At 43.4% G+C, this 22,929-nt stretch overlaps 1 long non-coding RNA gene across 2 annotated transcripts; it reads left to right on the forward strand.

Annotated features, from left to right (window-relative positions):
• The first annotated feature begins 8,307 nt into the window (after positions 1-8,307).
• Positions 8,308-22,086, forward strand: LOC131519272 (uncharacterized). 2 transcript variants are annotated; one of them, XR_009265570.1, is made up of 3 exons: positions 8,308-8,395; positions 13,025-13,110; positions 21,673-22,086. It is a non-coding gene; the product is annotated as an uncharacterized LOC131519272 (long non-coding RNA). The 2 variants fall into 2 exon arrangements; XR_009265569.1 differs by lacking the exon at positions 21,673-22,086 and adding an exon at positions 17,963-18,315.
• The last annotated feature ends 843 nt before the right edge of the window (positions 22,087-22,929 follow it).

A 22,929-nucleotide genomic window follows, 5' to 3' on the forward strand; every position in this document is an offset into this window, starting at 1 on the left:
GAGCCACCTACTTGCCATGGATTGCCAAGCTACCTCTTTTTTTTATTTTTTACATTTTATTTATTTATTTTTGGGAGAGAGAGAGAGCACGAGCAAGGGAGGCGCAGAGAGGGAGACACAGAATCTGAAACAGGCTCCAGGCCCTGAGCTGTCAGCACAGAACCCGACGCGGGGCTCAAACCCACAAACCGTGAGATCATGACCTGAGCCGAAGTTGGTTGCTTATCCGACTGAGCCACCCAGGCGCCCCATTGCCAAGCTACCTCTTGACTGTTACAGGAGAGAAAAATCAACTTCTATCTCATTAAAGCTACTGTATTTTAGAGACTCTCTGTTACAGCAGCTTAGTCTGCACTCTGATAGAGTGAAATATCATAATCCATCAGCAAACTGTCCTTTGCTGAGGCCAGATATTTTGAAGTCTAAAACATGCAGTTTTCTGCTGCTGAGGAAGGTGAGTAAAGAAACCAGGATGGTGGGGAGAAGAGGTATCCAGAGCGCAGGGCCCTCAGCCCTTAGGCAGCAATGAATGCTCCTCACTCAGACACTCTCACCATTACTTCTCTTCAATTCACACTACCAGTTTCCCTGGGTCTCGGAAAAATGCCACCTCAGTCATTTTAACTCAGAGAAGTTCGGATTCCTCCCGTGTTTGATGTGGCTGGAACTACATCAAACAAAAGTGATAAAGAATGACTCTTAAGGATTTAGTCTAACTGGCCCTTAGTATCTCAGAAGAAGGACAAGAAAAAAAGGAGAGCTTCCTCCAGCCATTATTGTGATTGCCCCAACCTTTCCATTTACTAGACAAATTTTAATCTCGGCCCCGTCATGTGAAACCAAATTAAGATCTGAACAATTCTTCGTCATTCTCAAGAAAGGGATTATACAAAGGAATGGAAGAAACAACTAAACAAAACTTTAGTTGTTATTAAGAAGAGACCAACATAGGGGTGCCTGGGTGGCTCAGTGGGTTAAGCATCTGACTTCAGCTCAGGTCATGATCTCACTTTTTGTGAGTTCAAGCCCCACATCAGAGCCTGCTTCAGATCCTCTGTCTCCCTCTCTCTCTGTCCCTCCCCCACTCACCCTCTCTCAAAAATAAATAAAAACATTTTTAAAGACAGAGAGATCAACAGAAAACCAGGTGTGATAGAATCCTGAAAAATTTTTTATCACACTGCTTGGCAGATCTTCTCAAGTCCTAGAGAAATAACTAGTTTTGTTTAAAAGGTTAAAAACTATTTAAGTCAGAGGCAATAACAACGTAGAGCATTTTGTGAACACTACATACCATTCTGGGTCAAAGGAACACAGGTTGCAAAGGAAGAGGAAGAGAAAGGCATTGCAGAGTAACCTCCCATTGAATTGAGAATCTTTCTAAAAGACCACGAAAAGTTGTGTCCTCTTTAATATAGATGCAAAAAATGAGGCAGGAGACAGGAAAAACCTACTGATGGTAATAATAACAACAGCTAATATTGATCAGGTTTGTGTAAAGTCAGCATTATTTCTTCCTTAAATGTCTGGGAGAATTCACCTGTGAAGTCATCTGGGCCTAGGATTTTCTTAGAGGAAGGTTTTTTATTTTGAATATAATTTCTTTAACAAATAAAGGGCTTAGAAATGTTCTATTTCTTCTTTGTCATATTTGTTAATGCATGTTTTTCAAGGAGTTGGTTCACTTCATCTAAGTCCTTGAATTTATTGGCATATACATTGACCATGATATCCCCTTACTATTTAATGCCTGTAGGATCTCTAATAATGGCCCCTCTGCCCCTCCTCATACTGGTAATTTGTGTGTTCTCTCTTTTGTTTTGATCAGTATTGTTAAAGGTTTATAAATTGTATCAATTGTTTCAATGAACCCACTTTTGGCTTTTTGATGCCCTTCATTTTTCTTTTTCACAGATCATGTGGAAGTCATGTGATCTGGGGACATGTTTTTATAGGATTCACTCTGATGTTTGGGGAATATACTAGAGGGAGCAAGGGCAGAAACCCAGATGCCAGTTAGGAAGCTAGGGCAGTGATCCAGACAGGTGGCTTGTACAGGGGAGATGGTGAGAGTTAGTCACAGTGGGACATCTCTTGAAAGGAGAACCAACAGGATTTAATGGCATTTTGGATGTACCATGTGAGAGAAGAAGGGTTGCAGGTAACTCCAAGGATTTGGGACCAAGCAAGTGGAAGAATTCAGTGGCCACTAATTTAGATGGAAAAGTCGGTGTTACTGATATAATTAATGAATGTGCTATTCACTAATAGCATATAAGGAAAAATAATCAATAGAATAATTCCAATTCATACAAAGTATGAGTGACTAAGTTTTTTCCTCTGTTTCTAAACCAGAATTTATTGCATCTATGATGTGTGAAGCTTTATGTAGGTATGCGGAATCTAACGATGCAGTGACTTGACCCAAGATATTCAAAGAGACAGAATGAAACCTGACTGGTGACTTGGCATCAGAATAGACTGCTTTTTAGCAGGTTTGCTGTGAGGCAAGGAATCCTGCTCTAATTTTCTAAAACTAATTAAGTGACCACCCTCTTACTAGCTGTGTGGTCTTGAGCACATTCTCGATGATAGTTTTCCAATTAATCTATCAAGGATAATGGGTATTCAGTAATTATTAATTTCTTCCCTCCCTAATACCTATAAGTTGTAAGTTGCCCCAACTATAAATTTTAGGGATAGTCTTACCTTGGCTATGAAGGAAATAATGATGAAAACATTCATTTTGACTTCCCAGGTACTCTATGTGGATTTGGTACTTTCTGAGAAGTCTCTTCTGAGATGGGAACTAAGTCCCTGTCACCCAACCCGGGACCCCCAGGCAGGGTCCTGCTCAGGGGTCATACATCAAGTTCACTGCAAGAGCAAAGGCTCCTAACAGTTGCAGTACCCACGACTGTGCAGATCTGGCTTTATCACACACAGAAAGAATATTTGCTGCCAGATCTCCTGTGTCAAGATACAGCAATGAGCTGTATGAAGGGGCCTCAGTTAATCGGGAGGCAGGCGGGTATTTTCCCAAGCACCAAGTCCCCATGAAAGCCTGAATGTGGACCCAGGGTTAGCCAGAGTCTCCTCATCCTCCCTTTGCTCCATGATCAGGAAGGCCAGCCAGGTCTTCCAGGCCTCAGAAGACGAGTGTCCATTGCAGTCCACACGACAGTCAGCAAGCGGCTCCCTCTACCTCGACACACTCAGAGTCTCGCCTCTAAGGCCCCAAGTGGATGCTCAATGGTGGTCTGTTGAAATAACAGCTTCTCCCAGGGCCAAATAACAGTGGTCACCTCTAGGAAGGAGAACTGGGAGCACAGGGACCAGTGTGGGATCCTTTCTTCCATTTAAACAGTATTGAACATCTACTATGGGCCTGTAGCTGTTTACATCCTGGACATACTGTAATGAACAATGCAAACAGCTCTGCCTCCTGGAGCTTGTTTGCTACTGGAGGACACGGACAATAGATAACATACATTTTTTAAATACCATAAAGACAAGGCAGCTATAGATACTAAGTGACAAATGTCTATCAGGCAATATTGCTATCGCCTGATTATTGCTCCTCTTTCACTAGAATGGGAGCAACTTGAGGGCAGGAATCAAGCTTGTTGCTGATTCAGGGCCTTTGCACTTACTGGCCCCTCAGCCAGAACCCTTGTTCCCACACATGACACAGCCCTTTTCTTCACTTCATCAAAACCTCTGCCAAAATGGAGCTTCCACAAACCAGCCACCTCCGACCAGTCTATCTGAGTGCACCTTCTACCCCAGGTCACTAGCCCCTTCCTCGGCCTCATTTTTCTTTATAGCACTTACCACTACTCTACGTTACAGGGTATATGTATTTGTTTACTGTCCATCTCCCCAGTGGAAAGTCTGCTCCAAGAGCAGGGACCTTTTCTATCTGGTTTTTCGTGTACCCCAGCACCTAGAATAACGCCTGGCACTAAGCAGAGGGCAATTCGCTCGCTGGCTGAATGAATGCATGCTATGCCTAACCATGTGCCAGCAATGTCAACGCATGTTCTAGAGAGCATATGGGTATGTGTGCGCGCATGTGCACGACAAAGGAAATGATGACACGTGGAGGATAGTTGCCGCATAGCTCCAGAGTGATCACGTGAGAAAGATGAGAGGCAGCAGGAAGGGTCTGGACGGCAGGGGTGAAGGCGCAAGACCAGAGCATGGGAGGCTTCTGATCTGACCCCCGCAGGGAAGGGAGAGAACGAGCGAAGGCACAGCCTTGGCCAGAAAGCCTTTCTTGCTTGCTCTGCTCCCACTGCCAGGGCTCAGGAAGTAAAGGGGGTAACGGAGAACACCCAGAGTGCACAAGGGCTACTGAGAGAAGACACTGGGGTCTGAAACAAGTTGAATACCTGCAGGCAAGAAAGCAATGGAGCCCACCATCTGCTGTGGCTCTCCAGATTGCCCCTGATTCAAACCTGATGTTGACTCATATTCAGAACTATGCCCTTTGCTCTCTTTTCCTTTCCTGCTCCTATTCTGGGCATGTTCTGTAGGGTCCCCGAAGAGGCTTTCCAAGTGGAAACTCTCAGAGCACAGGACTCAGGCTGGGAACTCAGTACAGCAGAGCTCTCCAAAGATTTTGTAGACGGGACCACATTTAATTTTCTCGGTCATTTAAAAAACAACACAGGCTCATTTTACATATTTTCAAAAAGCAGAGAACAGAAATTTTTTTAAGTTTATTTATTTGTTTTGAGAGAGAGCACAGGAGGGGCAGAGAGAGGGAGTGAGAGAGAACCCCAAGTAGTCTCTATACTATCAGCACAGAGCCCAACCAGGGCTGGATCTCAACCACCACCAGATCATGACCTGAGTTGAGATCAAGAGTCAGGGCTTAACTGACTGAGCCACCCAAGCACCCCAGAACATATTTTCAATCACTCATAATCCACCAACCAGGAACCCCAATGTTAATTGGTGTATTTCCTTCACGTCTTTGTTTTTAGACAATTGGGATCCTATTGAATACATAATTTTCCATTCTCTTCTAATATTCACTCACAAGCTTTTCTCACACCATTATAAATTCTTTGAAATCTTCATTGTAGTTGCCGCAGAGGAGTCTGTCATGGATTGATTCATCCTAGTGTTGGGCGATGACTTTCCTTGAGGGTTTGAGTGGCCTTGGGTTCTGTGCAGACCAGGTTGAGGGTGTGGGTGGAATGGAAGGCATGGGGACTGGCAGCGCCACCTTCCCGACTGGGAGTCCTGGCAACTACAGGAAGGGCTTTGAGTGTGAGGGTGCAGGGAAATGGAGAAGCCATCTTGGGATCTTAGCGTGTGGAGCTTCAGGATGTGCTAGTTGGTCTTGATCTGTGTTTGAAGACTCCAGTTGGATCTAGCTGTGAACCAGGTACCAAGAGTAGTGTAAAAAGTGCCATGTGCTGACGAAGGGAGAAGGTGGGTGGGGAAGCCACAATACAGTCATATCCTGGCGATCGCCAATACGAGTTATAAGATTTTAACTTTTTTAGTACTTTGATGTACCGCACCAACTTTAGCTCTGGAGGCATTCTTTGCCCTTATGAGAACAAGTGGGATTTTGTGTGCCTTGGGAGCACCTGGGTGCCACAACAAGAGAGCCACATGTAGTCACCCTCATAGTGCAAAGGTTAGCCCAGGTGGCCTAATGGTCTTCTCTCCTCTTCACGGTTTGCTGGCTAATAGTAGTAATATTTCATGTGCCGTTTACACTGTTATGTTGTGTGGGATTTTTATCGTTTTGCTTTGTGTTAGTGGGATTATCAATTTTTTTTTTTTTAATATATGAAATTTACTGTCAAATTGGTTTCCATACAACACCCAGTGCTCATCCCAAAAGGTGCCCTCCTCAATACCCATCACCCACCCTGCCCTCCCTCCCACCCCCCATCAACCCTCAGTTTGTTCTCAGTTTTTAACAGTCTCTTATGCTTTGGCTCTCTCCCACTCTAACCTCTTTTTTTTTTTTTTTTTTTTCCCTTCCCCTCCCCCATGGGTTTCTGTTACGTTTCTCAGGATCCACATAAGAGTGAAACCATATGGTATCTGTCTTTCTCTGTATGGCTTATTTCACTTAGCATCACACTCTCCAGTTCCATCCACGTTGCTACAAAAGGCCATATTTCATTTTTTCTCATTGCCACGTAGTATTCCATTGTGTATATAAACCACAATTTCTTTATCCATTCATCAGTTGATGGACATTTAGGCTCTTTCCATAATTTGGCTATTGTTGAGAGTGCTGCTATAAACATTGGGGTACAAGTGCCCCTATGCATCAGTACTCCTGTATCCCTTGGATAAATTCCTAGCAGTGCTATTGCTGGGTCATAGGGTAGGTCTATTTTTAATTTTCTGAGGAACCTCCACACTGCTTTCCAGAGCGGCTGCACCAATTTGCATTCCCACCAACAGTGCAAGAGGGTTCCCGTCTCTCCACATCCTCTCCAGCATCTATAGTCTCCTGATTTCTTCATTTTGGCCACTCTGACTGGCGTGAGGTGGTATCTGAGTGTGGTTTTGATTTGTATTTCCCTTATGAGGAGCGACGTTGAACATCTTTTCATGTGCCTGTTGGCCATCCGGATGTCTTGGGATTATCAATTTTTTATGTACTTATTTATTTTATTGAAGTATAGTCGACATACAATATTGCATTAGTTTCAGATGTACAACATAGTGACTTGATAACTCTATATGTTATGCTGCGCTCACCGCAAATGTATCTACCATCTGTCACCATACGCTATTATGATACCATTGACATATTCCCTATGCTGTACTTTTTATCCCCGTGACTTATTCATTCCATGACTGGAACACTGGCTCACTATTATTTGCAAGAAGCAGTCATGTGGGCACACATGGGGCAGAGGGGCTGGGGAAGGTGGCTTCTGTCTGGGCTCTCTGAACACATTCCTTTCTACATTGCATGTCAGAGAACAGGCCTCTGCTGTAAAAGGGGCCAACATGTGTTTGGTAGACAGATAGCTTTCTTTCCCAGGCTTCAATGACATACATACATAGACTTTGTACAATTTTTAAGTAACTATGCATTAATAATTTCAATGAACATTCCATTTTTTACCTATAAGAGGTGTGACTGCAAGGAGTTTTTCAGAAACAACTTACTATCGTAAGGCCAGGGGTGGGGCTGTAATTTACTGAAATTATGGAGAAATCAGACAAATGTTAACTTGCATCCATGCTGAAGGAAACCACAGAGCCAGAAGATGCCTCAACAATCTCTGTGATCTTCCTCACTGCTCCAAATTAGGTCACACCTACAGTTCTCCCAACTGAGAGTCTCCCACGCTTTCTAAATGAAGACAGTAGAAAATGAAAAGGAGGGGTGCCTGGGTGGCTCAGTCCGTTGAGGTTGAGCATCCAACTTTGGCTCAGGTTATGATCTTGCAGTGTGTGATTTGGGGCCCCACATCGGGCTCACTACGGTCAGATGGCCAGCGCAGAGCGCACTTCGGATCCTCTGTCCCCCTCTCTGTGCCCCTCCTCCACTTGCGCTCTCCCAAAAATAAATAAATAAAAATGTTAAAAAAAAAAAAAAAGGAAAAGGAAATCCCCAAAACTGTTTGATGCAACTCTAATATCCCTGCAGCTCTACACAATTTTTCTCTTACACAAACTACAATTATCAAGTGTTTAACTAATGCTTATGTAAAATCCTGGTGCCCTGCCTGCTTGGCATCTTCTAGATTCAACAAGGTATGCTATTTCAGAAGCGGATGATAGTTGCAAAAACTTACACTCCCCAACAGCTATGGATCGTAATACCTTCATCTCTATGGTGCAAACCCTCTTTTCCTATGTGTAATTATGACTTCATCATAGGAAAGGAATGTCACATCAAAGTCCCTCTCTCTCTGCAGAAGACAAACTGGGACTTCATGAGAGTCTGAAAATCTATTCAGTGTGCTCTCAGCGTAAGGAAGTAATTCAGATTTTAAGTGCAGAAGGTGTTAAAAACTTTCAGGTTGAAAATATCAGGTACATTTGTACATGCCCTCGGGTGATTGCATTTAACAGTAAAGATACAAGAATAATAAAGAAACCTGGGAAACCTTTCTACCCTGAGTACTCTACAGTGACAGTCAATTCTCTTGTGGGATTTGAAACCCTTAAGAGAGGCAGCAGTCTACATTGGTAATGAGAGAAGGAGAAAAAAGGATTATGAGTCGCGAGGAGAGTAGAATGTATACAGTAGGGGGGCGGTATGTCAGAGAAGCTTAAGTCTGAGGGTCTGCATTCTAGAACCATTGCTGGGTCAGCTTCTGGAGTTGCTTTCACATCTTGAGAGGGTTGAACAATATCTACCCAGAAGACTAGAAAATATATATGAATAACAGTGTTTGTAAGTTCAAGGTTTTTCTGTTTATGTCAATATACAGATCTTCCTCAACTTACAATGGGATTAGGTCCCAATGAGTCCACCATAAATTGAAAGTAAAGTATTGTTAAGTCAAAAATGCATTTAATACAAATAACCTACCAAACATCACAGCTTAGTCTGGCCTACTTTAAACATGTTCAAAACACTTACATTAGCCTACATTTGGGCAAAATCATCCAACACACAGCCTATTTTGTAACAAAGTGTTGAATATCTTATGTAATTATTGAAAAACAGAATTGGTTGTTTACGCTCATGATTGCTGACCACTGGGGAGCCTCAGCTAGCTGCACTGTCCAGCATCACAAGAGACTATTGTACCACATCTCACTAGCCCAGAAAAAGATCAAAATTCAAAATTTGAAGTACAGTTTCTCCTGAATGCTTATGGCTTTTGTACTATCATAAAGTCAAAAACTCACAAGTAGAACCATTGTAAGCTGGGAACCATCTGTATTGATTTGAACCCTGTCATGACATCCCCCTATGATTATTACAATTGCTGCGGTATTCATTTTTATTCAGCTGGCATTTTAAATGCTAGATTTAAATGGTGAAATCTTTAAAAGATAGTGGTTTTTATTGATTTTTAAAATTTATAATTGTGGAACCAATACCTTCTCATGGAAAAACTAAAACTTTACAATAGGTTATAAAGAGGAAAGCAAAACTCTGCAGACCCATCCACTCCCCTACTACCCCTCATTTCCATTCCCCAGAGTTACTTGCTGCTATAGTTTCCTGGGAAGCCTTCAGAAATGTCATCTGTGTACTGATGTTCATTTTAACCTAATTTCCTCTGGATAAAACTGTAGTTTGGTTGGTCTTGAAATGGACCTCCACTGTGCATTTAGCCAATAGGACATTATCTGAAGGCACCAATTCTCCCAGAATAGTTTCCCCCACCATATTTGCCTTAGGCAAAATTGTGATGTGAACCAGTAGTCTTAGAAATGCTTCATTCCTTTGTCCTCCCCAAATGTCCCATCCCTTCTCAGGACAACCTGTGACCTTGTGTTGCCCCTCACTATGCCTCACTCAGACCACTCCTGCCCAAATACTGACCCACACTCAAAAAATCCTATACCTCATCAAGTCTTTCAATGCGTTGCACAATACTGGATTTGAATGGAAGAGTTTTCTTTTATAGGTCACCTTTTCTAAAGGATATCTCCATTTTAGAAAAAAATAACATAGTTGACTCAGAAGAATAAGTGTGTAAGAGTGGACTTTACCACTGATAGTCAATAAATATTTGTTATGTGGCTTCCAGGTGCCAGAGCACAGAGCTATTGGGCAGAAACTTCTAGATTGGAAGAAACCAATGTCTGCTATGAATAAGATTCCTGGGCCTATTCCAGAAAGGCATAGCATGACTAAAGTGGTTAGTGAGGAGGAGAGAGAGGACACAATCCAACATAATAGTAACAGCCTCTCCATGAGTTGAAACTCATGGCTTCCCTTTGTTTTCAGTTCCTATCTTGTGGAAAATTTTGCTGTTTACACTCTGTCACAGAACAGATGGAACCATGATTTATGATTCACAATTTATGAGACTAATTTAATATTCTACCACACTTCATGCTCTATCACGTTTCCCACATTTGCAATATTTTTTTTTTCTGGGAGAGTTGTCACACAAAGAACCCTGGGGTATTGGGATGGAAGAGGTTGGAGACATTCTAAAATAGGGGAGCTGGTACTATTGCAGGGGGCATTCATGCTTCCAACAAATATTTACTGAGTCCCTTCCTATGCCAGGCACTGCTCTAGGGACTGAGGATTTTATCAACAAGTCAGAGAGGTCTTTACTTTGTGAAAGAGAAAACGAACAAGTAAATAAGAAAACACATAACAAGGCCATTTCTTTTTTTTTAATTAAAAAAAATTTTTTTAAACGTTTATTTATTTTTGAGACAGAGAGAGACAGAGCATGAACGGGGGAGGGGCAGAGAGAGAGGAAGACACAGAATCGGAAGCAGGCTCCAGGCTCTGAGCCATCAGCCCAGAGCCCGACACGGGGCTCAAACTCATGGACCGCGAGATCGTGACCTGAGCTGAAGTCGGACGCTTAACCGACTGAGCCACCCAGGCGCCCCAACAAGGTCATTTCATAGATGTGCTTTGAGGAAAATAAAATAGGGTAATGTTATAAAAAGAGACTGGAGGTGCATAACATTAAACAGGGTGGTCAAGGTCATCTCCAAAGGAGATGCCACTGAAAGCAATGCCTAAATGATGGGAAGTAGCTAGTTTCTTCAAAATCACAAGGTAGTGTGTTCCAGGAGGGAACAGAAAGTACAAAGGTCATAGGCTGGGAAGAAGTTTGGAGAGCTCAAGATACAGAATCAAGGCCAATGTGGTTTTATATTCACCAACCCATGCTTACATCCTTCCTGCCCCTGTTTTCCATCCAGCCATCCATGCTGATGCCACTAGGGCCATCAGACAGGATGTTGGCTTTATGATCTGTGATGCATCAAATAAAATACTTCCTGGCTCTAATTCAGAAGCTTTAGTGTGGCTCTGGTGAAATCCCGTTTCCTACTTCGCATTATAGTTCACAAGAGGTCAACTAGCAGAGTGATTCTAATAGAATGTCAGCCTTGAAGCCTGGAGGAAAAACTCCAAACACGAACAGCAAAAGATCTTCAGTGGGTGGTAGCAGTGTTTTTCCTACAATTAAACTTGTTTGTAGGGAAAAGTCAAAATTGTTTCCTAGGTAAATCTGATGAAATCATCACAGCAAAGGCACCGTATATTCATGGCAACAAACTGTGTGAACTTTTATTCCCCTGTCTGTATGAAGAAATAAACTATTTGGGTCGTAGTGAATGATCTTCATCAACACTATAAGTCCACCATATCTTGGTGAAATTTTTTTTTAACCTTTATTTATTGTTTTGAGACAGAGAGAGACAGAGCACGAATGGGGGAGGGTCAGAGAGAGGGAGACACAGAATCCGAAACAGGCTTCAGGCTCTGAGCTGTCAGCACAGAGCCTGATGTGGGGCTCAAACTCACAGACGGTGAGGTCATGACCTGAGCCAAAGTCGGACGTTCAACCGACTGAGCCACCCAGGCGCCCCCTTGGTGAAATTTTTAAAGTCTTTGAAAACTGAATCTTTCTCATAACTTAGTTGGCAGGAATGCCTGACCTAAAATGATGTGAGTTTACTTAAGATCTTTATTTATCACACTTAATGTCTATACTCATATGTATTCATTTAATGGCAGAGATATTAAAATGTTTATCATTTAATATATTTAATAGATATTGCTCTATACCCACTAGCAGTATAACATAATATACATACCATTTTACCTACATAAAGTAAGAAAAATTAGGAATTCTAAAAAATATCTGGCACTTGGGGTGACTGGGTGGCCCAGTTGGTTAAACGTCGACTTCAGTTCAGGTCATGATCTTACAGTTTGTGAGTTCAAGCCCCACGTCGGGCTCTGTGCTGACAGCTCAGAGCCTGGAGCCTGCTTTGGATTCAGTGTCTCTCTCTCTCTCTCTCTCTCTCTCTCTCTGCACCTCCCCTACTCGTGTTCTGTCTCTCAGTCTCTTTCTCTCAAAAATAAATAAACATTAAAAAAATTTAAAAATATGTATCTGGCACAAAGCTTGCAAGAGCAAACTTGCACTCATGAATCTCAGACTATTTTTATCATTTTAATATCAATATAACCTGCCAATGTTTTAAAAAGTGGTCGAAAGGAAAAAATGACCAGCTATTCAGTTCATATGCATGAAAGTGAACTAGGCTTAGCCTCTTCTACTGGTCTGTATTACGTGCATGGTAATTGCCCACTGAATTCTAAGCTGCACAAGAAAGAACCACAGTAAAGGCACAGTATATTCATGACAATGCACAGTGAACCTTTATCCTAACATCTGTGTGATGGAATAAACTATTTGGGTCTTGGTGCGTCCTAGTAACTTTGCATCCCCAGCACGCGGTGGATACTCAGTAAATACTTGTGGAATAGTTGCTCTGCTTTTGTTTGTTTTTATCTGAGAGAGAGAGAGAGAGAGAGAGAGAGAGAGAGCGCTCCAGCAGGGAAGAGGAGCAGAGGGAGAGAGAGACAATCTTAATCTTGACACAGGGCTCGGTCCCACAACCCTGGGATCATGACCTGAGCTGAAATCAAGAGCAGGATGCTCAACTGACTGAGTCACCCAGGCACCCCTGCTCCATTCTTAATACCTGGCCACCTGCTATCTTGAATGAAAACTATACACCAAATCCCATCGCCCTTTCTTCTGAGCTGCCTGCCACGCCAAGGTCGGATGCCCTTCAAACAGATGTTTGCCATTCCTGAGACTTGCATGACTCTCTGAAGGCAAGAAGAAATAGGTTTTCTGCCAAAACCCAATTTATATTTTTTGGGAATCTGCTAATTCCCCTCCACACACCCTTTTTTCTTTTGCAAAGAAACACTCAATTTAAAAGAGCCCCATGACTCTCTAATTCAAAGAAATACTTGGAATCATTAATAGTGTCTACCAGCAACCCTAATGAATTTGAATCCATTTCCAAGCTCTTTCTACATCTTTAGCCCTTTTTCCCTTGCTTCCTACAGCCTTCAAGACGCTTAACAATACGTATCGGTCAAAAGCATCTATTTGATGATCATGTTTGTTCCTTCATTGACTGAGCCAAATGAAGGTGAGCAGAACCCACAGTCTTGCCAGTTTGCTGTCATGGCGGTTTCCCCCTCTATAGCAGGCCCAGGAGAGGCCAGCTCTGCCCACATAGTCTCCTAGAGGTGAAACACAATTGTCACTCCTTCCAGCTGAGGCAGATGGAGAGTGATGTCTGCCACAGCTCAGCTTGACAAAGAACTTGAGCTCAGCTCCGAAAGCCAGGGGCCAAGGCACCATGTGTGATAAAGAGAATGAAAGGACCACATTTGATATGTCTTATGATCTGTAAAATAGCACATCTGGGTGTTTATTTAAGCAATAACCAAAAGGGAAAATTGTAAGACATGTTAGGGCCTTGGAAAACATGACTCTTACTATACAGACTGTTAAGTGAGAAAAGTGACAGTAAATGGGATTGAGAAATGTTTTTAGGTTTAACAGTAAACATCTGCTGTGTTCTTGGCCTCTCATTTTGTCCTTGGTTTTTAAGTTAGAAAACACAGAAAAGCATTAAAAAAATAAACAATTCCTACCTCTTAAACATTAGCTGCAGTTACAGCCAATATCTTTATTTTTCAAAAAAAAAAAAATACGATAATTCGGAGTCTAGCCTGGAAAAACCCTGCGTAGGCCCCACATGTCTTCATGTGAATGAAAATGCTGCTCATGGGCATTCTGTATACATGTGTCGGGCACACAGAGTGCCCAGGAAGACCACCAAGGAAAGTTCCTACTGCACAAGGGCCCCAGGCCCCCAGAGAGCAAGGAAAAGCAAACTCTGGGGCTGACAATCAAAGAGCCCCAGACCCCAGACACTTGAACAATCCTGCTTCATTTCCTGAACCTCAATTTATTCTGTGTTTACGGGTTCTTCCTCTAGGCCTCTAGCAAGCTAGTTATAAAACTGAATTTGTAATGCCCCCGATTTCGAATCTGAGAGACCACCAAGGAGCCAATACCGATGCAAACGCACAAGGGTTTATTTGCAAGCTCGAGCTTGGGCCCAAGTATACCCGACACAGTGGAGCAGGGACTTGGACCCCTAGGTTAAGAGGGGTAGCAGTTTTATAGGGGCCAGTGGCCAATGAGATTGTAACACACACAGAAAGTTGCACATTCATGTCAGTCCACACGCAGGTGGCCAATTGAATTACAATTTACCCTATAGTAACTGTTTGAACTAGCCTATCACTCTGGTCAGAATTGGCACGCAAGTTTGGCAGGCAAAAGGCGGGGTTTACATTCTTTGGCGGTTAGGGGTTCCATATTCCTATATGAGCTGGTTTCCAGTAAGGGTGTGCTCGGCGGCTTGACCAGGGTGGGGGAGTGTCTTAAGCAATAAGTAGGTCATGTGGGGGTTATACATGAGATGGTGGGTGTAGCACAAAATGGAGTTAGTCTTGCTCTGCTTGTCCACGGGTAGGGGATTTTTGTTAAATTCCTTGGGTCCCACAAATTAGCAAGGTAATATTGTGGCCCCAAGTTTGGTTGAAAGACCTGTCACTTTGGGAGACACTTTGATTGCCACTTTGCTTTGGAAAGAACTGTCATTCATGGTCAATCTCAGTGGGAGGAGCGTGGTGCTTTCTGGATCCACCCAGCATGACAGGAGCCCTGCAGATGCAGCAGCCCCATCACAGAGAAGGGCATTAGAGCCAGAGCATAGCTACCTGAGTGGACACAGCAGCAGCATTAGCCATATGGAGACTATGGGAAAGAGGGAAAGCAGAGGGAAGGAGCATAGCTTTTCCTGGCCACACACATGGGTAGGTTGCAATAGTCCAAGAAGGCAGGAAAGAGCGGGCTGGTGCAGTGGGTGGGGTCACAATTCCTAGTTGCAATAATAAAATGGCAGTGGCAGGTTGGGTTCCACGTGCGACAGGGGCTGTTGTGATCTGTGCAAAAAAAGGTTTATTTGATGGGAAACTATTCTAAATCACTTTGCTTCTAATAAAATTTTCCAGAGCAGGAAGGCCACTGGCACCAAAAAGAGGTACTGATGTTTTCCGCATCTCTAATTCTAAGCCTATTGCTTAAATCCTATCGATTCAGCCGAGACTTCTGTGATGCCTACTGCCTGACCAGTGTGACATTTAGCAGAAGCTCAGTCAAACCCACACCTAGAAAGTTGGAACCAGCTCTGAAATATGATGGGATATAAGCATCCAATAGCAACTAATGGGGGAATTATTGAGAGTAAGAAAGAGGAGTTCTCCAAACACGGACCATTATCTTCACATCCCTTGGACATTTCTATTAAACTAACAAGAGCTGATCCAAAGATAATGACCCATCCTTTTCCCTGGGTACTTGATTGTTAGATCTGCAAATGGACATCCTTTAAGCATAGAGAGGGTAGAGGGTAGGCGATATGTGCTTGTGTGCGTGTGTGTGTGTGTGTGTGTGTATACATTGTAGAACCAGGCATGAGACCAGGGAGTATGTACACATGCAGAGCATAAAGCCCCAAATTTGCCATCGACTCAAGCATATTGGATGTAGGAAGGTCAATGAATGAGGTCTGTATCAGAAATGTAGGCAAAAGAAGTGTTTAGAGTTCCAGAATATTTCCTTCCAGCCTATTCCAAATATTGTGATAGGAACAAGTATAGAATCTCTCTTCATAAAACAAGATAAATGAAGTGTTAGACACTGGGAAGCCAGGAGAGATGGACAGAATGCCCTGCTCCATGCTGCTATGCCCTATGTGGGAACCAGTGTGAATGAAGCCTAGAATGGACACAGGGGACTGAATGATGAGAGGCAGCAGGAGGGTGGGAGGCCATGCTTGGCAGAAAAGAATGAACATAAGGAAAAGAGACCACTGAGAATGACATTGAATGATACCTTTGATCCCAGACTGCTCCCAGAAATCCCAGGTCTACCTGTAGGTCTGGTGCATCCCAACAGGACACATCAACTGATGGGTCTAGGACCTGTGACATTGGCTTCCATAAATCAGAGTATAATGGCTAAAACATTAGAAAGGAAAAAAATTCTGCCACCAACAATGAACACACACACACACACACACACATACAGCACAAGACTTTATAATTTCCAGCATTTTACCAACACCCAAACGATACCAGTTTGGGCAATCTTTGACATACATTTCTTTTCCAGAGATTTCCTGACAACTTAGGCCATTTTAAAGCAACTACCTGCCCTTGGCAGTAATTTGCAAACAATACTGAGGTAATGATGGCCTCAGCTCCAGGCAGGGAAATGATCAGTTTCAGGGAGAGTCCCTGCTACCACCCATGTGCCTCCCCCGAAGGACACCTGAATAGAAATGAAGAAGGTTTCATCTCTCTCTAACCTAAAGGTTCGGATGTAGGATAAAGTCCTCTTTTGGAACGGAGTATTTTGATGTCCTAATCTATCCTGCAGAACAAACACGTCCCTTTCCTTCTATTCAAGAATTAGATGGGCCTAGAGGGTCAAATGCTAAGTGAAATAGGAGAAATAAATCAAAGAAGGACAAATACCATATGATTTCACTCATATGTGAAATTTAAGCAATTTTAAAAAATGAACAAAGAAAAGATGGACAAATAAATAAACAAAACACTCTTAAATACAGAGAACAAATAAGTGGATGCCAGAGGGGAGGTGGGTGAGGAGATGGGTGAATTAAAGGGGATTAAGAGTACATTTATCACGATGAATACTGAGCAATGTATTGAATTGGTGAATCATTATATTGTACGCCTGAAATTAATATAACACTGGATGTTAATTATGCTTTGATAATAATAATAATAAATAATTTTAAAAGACAATAAAGGAATTAGAAGACCAAAGGGCTCTTGGGTCTCTGCCAGTTACATTTGGGATTATAAAGGTAGAGGGACCACGTCCTGGCATTCCTGGGAAATCTGCTCAGACTATCTTCACAACTCCATCCCAACCCACCTGTGTTCTGGAAGAGGGACAGCAAAACCCCTCTCCAGAGATTACATACCAGCTGAGACAAGCACCTGCTTTACTGTTTCCACTGCCCCAGGAGCAGGCTCAAGAGATGCCTTCCTTGCCTACAATGCCAGAGAAGCCTGGACTAAAGCAGAGTTGTCTTCTTGGTTAGACACTGGCCAATTAGTCACTGCCGCGGTGCCTCAGCCCATACCCAAGACCCAACTGCTGCTTTACTGTTTCCACTGCCCCAGGAGCAGGCTCAAGAGATGCCTTCCTTGCCTATAATGCCAGAGAAGCCTGGACTAAAGCAGAGTTGTCTTCTTGGTTAGACACTGGCCAATTAGTCACTGCCGCGGTGCCTCAGCCCATACCCAAGACCCAACTGCAGTCAGCACTGACCAGTGAGTGCCCCAAGTCGCCCAGGGCAGAACAGAAACATGTGGACTAAGTCGTGCAACGCACTCTCAGTACTGGGCGGAGATGTGCTCCCCAGAAAGTCAGGGGAGAAGAGCATTCAGGTGGAATTTTTTTTTTTTAAATCATTCACCCAACGGATGTTTCTCAGTCATTGTGCTGGGCCGTAGAGATAGTGGTGAACTTGACAGATGGTCCCTGCCTTCACCTAGCTTACTATTTAAGCACAGGTTTGAGAATTTAACCAATCTGACTTCAAATCCAATTGCTTATCCTTGCTGAGCCTCTTCAGGTGTAGAGTGAAGACAATAAAACCAACACAGGGTTATCACGAGGGTTAAATGAGATCACCCATGTGAAGTATTTGGCCAGCTGCCTTGCTCTGAGTAAATGGTAGCTATCATTAAGATGATGATTACATAGAGGCTGAAGCAGCCAGCCTCCAGGTCACACACTGGAAACTGAACACTGGACATCAGTGTATATGTATCTATGTATATTTATATGCGTATGTATCAGTGTATATTTATCTGTGTATAAAGGGCCTTGAGCAGAACACCAGACCCAGCATCTCTAAGGACAGCATGGTGGTTCCAAAGAGCACAGCCCCAGAGCTCTCAGCTGAAGCTCAGCGTTGGCAATGCAGACAGAGCTGGGAGAAACCCAGCCACCATCACCACCACCACCACCACCACCACCACCACCGCGGCAGGCAGGCCATTGCCCCAGGCAGCAATAAAGGCTCCCCGAGGCCTTTTGTCAATTGCCCCCTGAACAGAAAATAAACATCTCCACGGCTGCCATTCAGTGGACATCCTGTTTACATGGTGAGCGGGGATCTTGGTTGCTTTCCCTTTTTTCTTTTTAAAGGCTGTAATTATGTTTACCCAAGTCCAGCAGTAGGTGCCAGGAGGGCTGTGAGTTGATTTCCCTGGCTAACACTGCAGACAGCTGGCGGCAGCCCCACTGACCCCTGCATCCCGGGCAGAGAGCCAGCCCTACACGCACACCGACACTCTCCCTACAAAGACAGCCATTCTGGCCTAGCTGTTTTCTTTCCATGCACACTGGGATACTCTGGATAATGGTTTAGCAAATGCCAAACTACATTGGCACCATGAACTTACTGGGTAGCTGAATTATGAAGGAAAGAGAAAGGTAAAAAGCTCTGTGGAAGGCTGCCTGTGTACCAGGCAGTGTACTGTATGCATTTCATAGACATTGTTTCAGATAACCCTGTACAATCCAGAGTTACGTATCATTATCCGACTTTACAGACGAAGAAACTAAAGCATAGATTAATTCGTTTGCGGGAGGTCACCCTGCTAGTAAATGTTAGAACTGGAATTTAAATCAGATCCATGAATCTCGATACTCCATGTTCCTTCTACTCCAGGAGCAAAAAAAAAAAAAAAAAAAAGAATTAAATTTAAAATCATTATAGTTTTTTAAAAAGTGTTTGTTTATTTATTTATTTTTGAGAGAGAAAGAGAGTGCATAGTCATGTGTGTGCACACAAGCAAGGGAGGGGCAGAGAGAGAGGGAGAATCCCCAGCAGGCTCCACGCTGACAGCACAAAGCCCAATGCGGGGCTCGAACTCATGAACCCTGAGATCCATGACCTGAGCCAAGATCAAGAGTCAGATGCTTAACCGACTGAGCCACTCTGGCGCCCCTAGAATCATTATAGTCTTTTATGGAAGCCCAAATGAGTTGTTCTGACCCGGCAATTCCTGGGCTTTTTAATCCTTTTCCCTCCCACTATAACCGGGGTAACATATTGTCCAACACTAATCTGATGTATTCCAAATAATGCAGAGCTCCACTTCCAGTACGAGAGGCAGTATACACGGCTTACAGAACACCCTTCCCACTGTGAACTGTGATGAACTCTGGACAAAATAGAAAGAAAAAAAATGACTACTGTGGATTTCAGAAAGTAAACACTGGTAGGCAGGTTGTGGATGGAGAACTTGAAACTCGGAGAAGTGACCAGCATGGGAGTTAGCTTCTTGGTTTTTGTTCAGTTAGTTTGGTTAATAAAACAGAACCCAGAGAGAAGGCCGGGAGAAAGGGAGTGGCCCGAGTTGTGGTATGAGTAAATGCACAACTCTGCTCACAGCTCGTTTTCTCTGAAGTGCTATGACCCCTCTCAGCTTGTGCACACCCTGCTCCCTACTGGGAGATAGCACCCTGTTTCTCTAACTCTTCTTGAGGGGGTCTCAGGCAACCTCTAAGATGACCTCCAGTGACCCCTGCCCCCTGGTACCCACTCCTTGTGTAATCCTGCCCCTTCGAGTGTGGGCTGGATTCAGTGACTCCCTTCCAGGTGTAGAATAGAGAAGCGATGGGATGTTACTTCCAAGACCAGGTTATGAAAGATCATGGCTTCTGTCTTGGCCTCTCTCTATCTCTCTCTTTCATCCCTCACTCTTCCAGAAACAAGCTATCATGCTGTGAAAAGTCCCGTGAAGCCCATAGGTCAAGGGACTGACGTCTCTGGCTAGTGAGGGCCTGAAACCTGTCTACAGCTGTGTGAGTGAGCTTAAAAGTGGATCCTGCTCCCTCTGAGCCTTGAGTTGACTCCGGCCCCGACCAGCACCTTGACCGTAGCCTCCCAAGAGACAGGAAGTCAGAGGCACCCAGATAAGCCTCACCCTGCACGTTCTGAACCCATAGAAGCTGTGACATAATAAATGTTTGTTGTTTCCCACATCGGGCTCTGCACTGACAATACAGAGCCTGCTCCGTATTCTCTCCCTCTCCCTCTTTCTGCCACTCCCTTGCTTGCATGCGCTCCCTCTCTCTCTCCTTCTCTCTCTCAAAATAAATAAATAAACTTAAACAATTTTTAATATCTTTTAAGAAAACTTAAAAAAAAGTAATAAAGAGAAAGGGGAGCTCGTGCACAGGAAGAACCAAGGTAGCTGCCTGCTACTGCTAACTAATCCTTGTAGGCCCCTGGTGAACCAACAGTAACCTCATGTTACAGCTCTAGAAATCTATAAAGTAAATGTTAAAAAGCTCAGCCTGCATTAAGGAGGGTACTTGTTGGGATGAGCACTGGGTGTTGTGTAAGTGATGAATCCCTGATTTCTACTCCTGAAACCAATACTACATGATATGTTAAGTAACTTGAATTTAAATTAAAAAAAAAAAACAAACACAAAAAAGTTCAGCCTGCTTCCGAGATATTTTCCAAGGGAGGAGCATTCAGCGTGGTTGCAAACTGACACAACTCAGATGGACCTGGCCCAGGGACCTGGCCCAGGGAAAGATGGCACTCTGACAACCCAGTGAGGGAAGAGGTTGTGGCTGGGACAAAGCAGGGCTGGGCGTGCTGTGGCCCTCATCCTCAAGAAGGAGTGACCAGGAATTAGTAACATGGAGTATAATGTGACCCAGGAGAACTTGGGCTGGCACCCACATGTAGGCATGTCTAATCCAGTGACAGGAGTGGCATCATTGTGACGCTGAGGATGAGTTCAATGGGAGATGTTCTCTTCGCTTTGGCTGATAATGAGAGGACAATATGCAGTCCGCTACAGTGTAGGAGGCTGCCCCGGCTTGTCCAAATGTTGACCTGGGGTCATAAACAAGAAAAGAAACCGAGGAAGAACATGAACTGTATAGTCTGGCCCCAAATAAAGGATTATAATGAAACCTGCAGTTTGTAGGGGTACCAGAGAACCAGCTCTCACCCCAGGCATACGAGATGCGCACGTACAGCAACAGGGCAAGTTTGAGGCCCCACAGCACTGTGGGATGGAAGGAGGTTCAGACTGTGCTCCTTGCAGTGGTAGGCTGAATCATGGCCCCCAAATATGTCTACGTCCTAGTCCCTGCAACCTGTGAATGTTATGTCATTATATGGCTGAAAGAACATCTCCTCTGAGATGGGGAGAATAATCCTGCATTATCCAGGTGGGCCCAGTGTAATCACAAGCGTCCTTATAAGAGGGAGGCAGGAAGGCTCAGAGTCAGAGAAGGCAATGTGATGATTAGCAGAGTTTGGAGTGATACCCTTTGAGGGTGGAGAAGGGGTCACAGGCCAAGGATCACAGGCAGCCACAAGCTGAAAAAAGGTAAGAAAACCCATTCTCTCCTCAGAGTCTCCAGAAGGAACCAGCCCTGCCAACACCTTAGTGTTAGCATAGTGAAACTTATTCTGGAGATCTCGAACTCCAGAACCGTAACACAATAGTAAATCTGTGTTGCTTTAAGCCACTAAATTTCTGGTAATTTGTTGCAGCAGCCACAGGAAACCAGTGCAGAGACCATCAGGAAATTGTCAAAGAACAGCAAGAAGTAAAGAGGATCGATTCCTGGAGCCAAACAGGATTGCAGGAAATAACAATAGCAAACCAGCAAAAATTCATGTTCCAGGGAACCCATATTTGAATTCTCGCCATTGTTCAAGCTGAAGATGATGAACCATCATTGCCTGTTTCCCTATTCATTATCCTGTCAACATCAAGAGCTGTTCCCAGAGAAGCTCTCAAATTCACCTTTTATTAAAGGCTACGAATGAATGAAAAAAAAAAAAAAAGAAACATACCAAATGGAATGAGCATCATCTATGCCAAATATTAGGTCTAATATTTGCTGTAGAAATTTTACTAGGGAGAATTTCAAATCAAGACCAACCACTTCTTTCTCTGCTTAATTTCTTTTCTGTGATTTATAGATCAAATGTATACACACGAGTATACCAATGTGTGAAGAAAGTGGGCTTTCCTGAGGTTTACCTTATGGTACAGGTAAACATATAGAGTACTCTGCTCAGATTTGACTAGGTAAAAAAATCCCAAACCTCTGTAGGTCAAAAAATAATCCAAATTCAAAAGTTAAGCAACAGATTTCCAACCATATATTTTCAGTCAATATATCCTATATAACATATATTTATAGCTGATACGTTTGCTAATATATCTCTAGCTAATATATATTATGAAAAGCTTATCCAAATTATTAGAAAAACAATTAAATCTTATAGATAAATATATAGCCCATGACCAGATCATTCTTTAAAAGTAAAAACCCCAAGGGGTTCCTGGGTGGTTCAGTTGGTTAAGCGTCCTACTGCAGCTCAGGTCATGATCTCAGGGTTCATGAGTTTGGCCCCACGCATCTGGCTCTCCACTCTCAGGGCCAAGTGATACACTTTAAGGATCCTCTTATCTCCCTCTGTCTCCCTCCCTCTGCCCTTCCCCAACTTGTCTTCTTATTCTCTCTCTCTCTCAAAAAAAAACATTAAAATATATAATAATAAGCACAAAAAAGGGAAAACCCCAAAATAGAGAATATGTCATCCTTCTAGATTTCAAAGGACATGGTAAGATATGAAATAGAATACTATCAATTTCTTACATTCTCCAGTATCTATGAATTTATGCAGAACAGTCAGGCACCTTAGCACACTGTCACCTCCTTGAAATATCGGTATTTGCTTTTGTTTTAGACCGGTATAGATGTGCCTGTCGTGTCTTCTCTCATTGTTCTCCTTATT

This window comes from Neofelis nebulosa, chromosome 8 (assembly GCF_028018385.1).
Source record: "Neofelis nebulosa isolate mNeoNeb1 chromosome 8, mNeoNeb1.pri, whole genome shotgun sequence".
In the NCBI taxonomy this organism is placed as follows: domain Eukaryota; kingdom Metazoa; phylum Chordata; class Mammalia; order Carnivora; family Felidae; genus Neofelis; species Neofelis nebulosa.